Raw genomic sequence first — 6,000 nt, 5'->3', positions numbered from 1 at the left:
TTTTTTTATGTTTTTCCTCCTGACAGATTTGTTTGTTTTTCAATTGAGTTGTACAGGTTATAGGTCACATTAAAGGTGGGAAAAGTTTTGAAATTATTTATCGTGGTCTTTTTTTTTTTACATCAGAAAAACCTATCATTTTAATGGGGTGTGTACACTTTTTACCGTATATCCACTGTATTTCTCTTACATTGTGCATGCTCTGCATCATAATGTAATGCTCTGGATCTCATTGACACTCTGTAATTATAAAGCTAATGGCATACGTTGTACAATAAATCGACAGTATAGACTGGCCTCCTGTCTTTGGCCTCCTCTGATGTAGAGCCCTGCAATCCCGCGGGGGTCCCGCGAGACTCGCGGGACCCGCCGCAAAGCAGTGTAGCGCGGGACAAATATTGAAAGCTCATCGCGGGCACAAGTGTGCACATATGCGGCGCGGGTGGGAGCGGTGATAAGCCGCAGTCCCGCTAACTAAAAACGTGCTTGAAATAAGATTTATAAATTATGAATTTATGTCTATCATACATAAATTGTGCCAGATATTTTATTAGGCATTAATAAAACATTTTAAAATGCCTAAATTTGCAGAAAAAGTCAGATTGAGTGAAAAATAGCATTTTAAACTTGCCGTTGATCACTCTTATGATTCGCAGCTCATACTCAACTAACAAGAGAACTATGAATAAATTGATTTACTTGTTGTTTTAGTCTACAACTTTAATCAGAGAGACATGTTACACAGTGACGGTAGGCTTGACTCAATGCTATCCCAGAAATCCTTCCTGTAATATGCAAATTTGGCCGCCTCTGATTGGACAGCCAAATTTGCATATTACAGGAAGGATTTCTGGGATAGCATTGAGTCAAGCCTACCGTCACTGTGTAACCTGTCTCTCTGATTAAAGTTGTAGACTAACGCAAGCAGGAAATCAATTCACTTTTTTTTTTTTTTTACTAGCTCTGCTTTGTAATTAAAAGAAAAATAAAAAAGAACACTATTAGTACAGGGAGTGGGGCACCATCACGCTGTGTCAAGACAAGAACTTTCGTGAGAAACAATGCGAACGTCTGCATCATGCGGGCGGGAGCGGGACTGAAAATCATAATTTTTTTGTGGGCGGGAGCTGGACTGAAAATCATAATTCTTTGCGGGCGGGACTGAAAAATCTGACCCGCGCAGACCTCTACTCTGATGCTTCCATGCTTTCTATGGTGAAAATGGCAAAGAAATATGACAGGTCAGCAGACTGATCTGCTTTTTATTTTTCTTTGAATGCCATAATAAGCTTTTTGACAGAAAGTGTGATTAAACTTACAGAAAAAAAAATCATAGAAAAATCTAGGTAACTGACCATTCATGACAACTGCATGACCACCTACAAAAATGCTGTCGGGAGGGGCCTCGTGTTCCTTGAACACATTTCTAGTTAAAATTACAGTGAATCAAAAAACTACTGAATCTGACCCTACGAATTATGTATGATTGATCTAGATTGTTTTCAGTGACACCTCTGTACACTATTGGCCCTTTTCCACTACCCTTTTTCAGCTCACTTCAGCTCGCTTCAGCTCACTTCAGCCCGACACGGCTCGCGTTTCGACTACCAAAAACCAGCACGACTCAGCTCGTTTCAGCCCTGCTTAGCCCCTAAAACTCGCACCGTTTTGGAGTGGGGCTGAAGCGAGCCAAACTGTGCCGAGTGAGGTTGGGGGCGTGAGCAGACACTCCCCTGTGCACTGATTGGTGAGGAGGAGTGTCCTCACATGCCCACACACGCCCCGCGAGCGCGCTGGGATCTGTAAACACCGCAAACCCGGAAGGAGAATAATTACGAATTACGAGAATTTCTGAAGCCTTATGCGCCTCGCCTCATCTATACGCTCTTGCCAGTATCTGTTGGCGTTGTCGGTGACAACAAGCCACAGCACCAAGACCAGCAACACTAACGACTCCATGTCCTCCATGTTTATTGTTTACTATTCGGGTCGTGAAACTACCGCTTAAAAGCTCACTGAATCAGTGACGTACAGAGCATCGTGGACGAGTTCGCGGAGCGCAAGGCTCGTCATATGCCCTTCAAATAATGCGCGCAGTAGGCTATTGATGTTTTATTATGAGCCATGTACAGTATGTCGCCTAATGTTTTTTTGTTTCTGAGTTACATGTTCGTTTGAAGGACTTAATGTACTAAATAACATAGTTGCACCCCGTGGTGTTGAAATTGGTAAACACAGTGCATTCAGTGAGGTTTGCACCGCCCTCCTTTTATTTCTGACTCTTCCTGTCACCGTTGCAACCTCTGAGCGCTCATTCGTATGCCCTTCAAATAATGTGCGCAGTATAGGCTATTGATGTTTTATTATGAGCCATGTACAGTATCCTAATGTTTTTTGTTTCTGAGTTACATGTTCGTTTGAAGGACTTGATGTACTAAATAACATAGTTGCACCCGGTAGTGTTGAAATTGGTAAACACCGCAGTTGCGGACATTTTGTAGCCTAAAATGATGTTATGATAAGCTTTAATAAAGGGCCCGGTCATTTGCCCCGCCCCCGGCCCGGCTCTGACTTGTTCCGCCACTGTCACTGATGTCACTGTTTGCGCTGCTTAACGACATCACGTGACATCCACCCACTTTCGCTAACTCCACCCAATGTGTCCACCCACTTCCAGCCAGCACGGTTCAGCGCGGTTGTAGTCGAAATGCAACTCCAACAGCCCCGCTCAGCTCGACTCAGCTCGACTCAGCACGGCACGGCTCAGCCGCGTTTGTAGTGGAAAAGCGGCATATGTCTTGAATCCTACCCTTGGATCTGAGAACAAAGTATCGGGTTTCGACATGACTCCAAACTATCTCTCCAGAATGTTCAAGCTGAAATCTGCAGTATCACAACACGTAACATGAAGCACAACAACTTTGGCTTCCTCCTGCTCATCTAGACATCAGATCACTGGCTTACATTGGACCAACAACCTACAATAACATCCCATCAAGAATCGGGATCATGGCCACCACGGGCGATTGCTCTAAGACAACGAGGGAGGCTCAGCCTCCTCTAAAAATGACGAACATCGTGTAGGATGAATTGCGCTAGGCTTATGTTATAGCCGACCTTATAACATTGCTATTTCAGATCCGGAATCATAGAAATATATGTGCTCAACCCACTACAGTGCAAAATCATTCCCTTATAACTTTAAAGTGTGCGTGAGTTTTTCCCCCTTGTGACAGCGCGATGCAGCGCAGCCTCAGTGCACTTCAATGGCATTTGGGAGCTCTGCACTTTTCAATCTCAAAATGCAAGATGGTTATTGGACAAATACTGTGAAAATGCCCGCCTACGGACTCCGAGCCTCATATGGGAGGGACATGGCAGTTTCCGCAAGAAGACTGGTGATTGGTGAAAGCGGCCGGATATTTTCTTTGATTGACAGCTCGTTTCAACTATAGACAGGCAGCAGTGAATTTCAGTTCAGTCCCATGCGGATTCGCAAGTTCTGTGGTGTATTGTAAGAGATCAGCTTACATTTCGATTTCATTCATTACATACGGTTTCTACCAGCTTTTTTAGTTTGTATATATTTTCATTGTAAATAAAGTGTAAATATAGTGTTGTCAAGTTTGCTATCTTAGTTCCAGAAATTTCGTTTATTTGAGTGACTGAACTTGAACTTGAGGGGGCTAGTCAGCTAGCAAGAAAGCTGCGCATGGATGCCAAGCATTGCTGATTTAATTTTGGCGAAGCCATTTGCCAGTCTTCCATTTTGCCAGAGGAAAAAATTAAAATTAAAGAGCAGGGTAGACCAACGCCTCAAATTGACTTGGTGAAAAAGGTAGGGAATAATACTCGTTCCTTTCAGCTCTCCTGGTACAAGAAAGTGAATTGGCTAACAGCAAGTGACCCACATCAACAACAGTAAATAGGCTACTTTAGTAATATGTCATGGATGGACCAAAAATATAGAATCTATTTAAAATGTTTATGTTGAGTATATCAGTGGTTCTCAAACTTTTTTCACCAAGTACCACCTCAGAAAATACTTGGCTCTCCAAGTACCACCATAATGACCAACATTAAAATACAGTAGCATAGTAGGTCTAAGTATTCATTAAAAACAAGGCAGAGGTTTTATTTAACAAGTATATTTTATATTGTTGGCCACTGTAACATTACGCACAGTACTTTGAACAGTACTGCCATGCTCCTGGATGAACTTGTTCAGTAACTGGAATATTTGCTCTGATGTAGTTCTGGTCTCCAGTGATTTACAGAACATACGAGCGCCACACCGTCATATTCATATCTCACATAAACCAATAAATTGGCCAAATCTGCAACATCTGTAGTCTCATCAAGCTGTATGGCAAAATATCTACTGTTCTTAATGCGCTCAATCAGCGTCTTTTTAACATTGTCAGCCATGTCGTTTATTCTCCTTGACACGGTGTCATTTGAAAGCGGCACCAAGTTTAACTCTCTGGCAGCTTTCTCTCCACACATGATACATGTCATCTCTTTGGCTAATGGCAAACACAGCAGTTCCCCGATTGTGTGCGGCTTACTGGCTCTGGCGATCAGGAGACTGGCATGATATGAAGCTTCCTGTGCTTTGGCTACAGGTGTACCATAGGACAGAATGGTGGACTTGGACTGCTTCAGTTCATCACATTTTCGTAAAAAAAATCCATTGGTTTGTCCTTTAGTGCTGTGTGTTTGGTTGTAAGATGCCGTTTGAGATGCGATGGTTTCATGGACTCATTGCTCAGAACGTCCCTGCATACAACACACTGCGGCCTGGGCAGCTCCTCTGTCCCGCTCCAAATGAATCCCAGTTTTATGTATTTTTCGTCATACTTCCTCCTCACTGGTTTCTGCCGTTTGCTAGCAGTTCTGGGGCTGGTTTTGCCACTGTCGTTAGCATCTGCACTCGGCTCACACACGTCCTCTTCAATTCTCCCTCTCTCCTGATCCACGCTTGCATTCGCGGATTTAAGCCACGACAGTAATTTTGTTGTACTCATCATAATTAGCAAAGCCACCTCCACCTTTTCCCATCACAGCCTAGTCTACCAAGGGCGGATAATCGTCTGTCAGCGGAACTGGCGGGAATGCGTACGTACGCTACGTATGGCTACCCAGAAGCACTTGCAAACTTTTTAAAATTATTAACTTAATTTGTATTTCCTTTCATTTTCTTGTTATCGGTTGATAAGATATTTTCATCCATTCGGATATTATGGATAGTATTTCACTTTTTTTTTAAATTTATATTTAATTAAGTGATTCTTTGGCGTACCACTAGTGGTACACGTACCACAGTTTGAGAATCCCTGGAGTATATTATCTCATCTCATTATCTCTAGCCACTTTATCCTTCTACAGGGTCACAGGCAAGCTGGAGCCTATCCCAGCTGACTACAGGCGAAAGGCGGGGTACACCCTGGACAAGTCGCCAGGTCATCACAGGGCTGACACATAGACACCTCACATTCACATTCACTCACATTCACACCTACGGTCAATTTAGAGTCACCAGTTAACCTAACCTGCATGTCTTTGGGGGAAACCGGAGCACCCGGAGGAAACCCACGCGGACACGGGGAGAACATGCAAACTCCACACAGAAAGGCCCTCGCCGGCCCCGGGGCTCGAACCCAGGACCTTCTTGCTGTGAGGCGACAGCGCTAACCACTACACCACCGTGCCGCCGGAGTATATTATATTGGAATATATATTTTTCTGGATATGAATTAAACACAGCTACAATTTGGAAAACATTTTTAAACAAAAACACAGCCGAGAACATTTCACACTACAGACCTGGATTAAAAGTGAAGGGTTATCAAAATTGTCAATAAAAGATTTCTCAGTCAAAATAAGTAAAATATAGGGAAAGTGTCATTGAATGAAATGTGTGGCACCCAGCTCTACTGCTGAGGTTCCTGACAAAGAGCTGCTTTCAATAATGATAAATTTTTAAACAACATGCCACAA

The sequence above is a fragment of the Neoarius graeffei genome, chromosome 1 (genome assembly GCF_027579695.1).
Source record: "Neoarius graeffei isolate fNeoGra1 chromosome 1, fNeoGra1.pri, whole genome shotgun sequence".
NCBI classification, from domain to species: domain Eukaryota; kingdom Metazoa; phylum Chordata; class Actinopteri; order Siluriformes; family Ariidae; genus Neoarius; species Neoarius graeffei.
The sequence above is the reverse complement of the archived record's forward strand: the minus strand, read 5'-3'. Positions refer to the sequence as shown.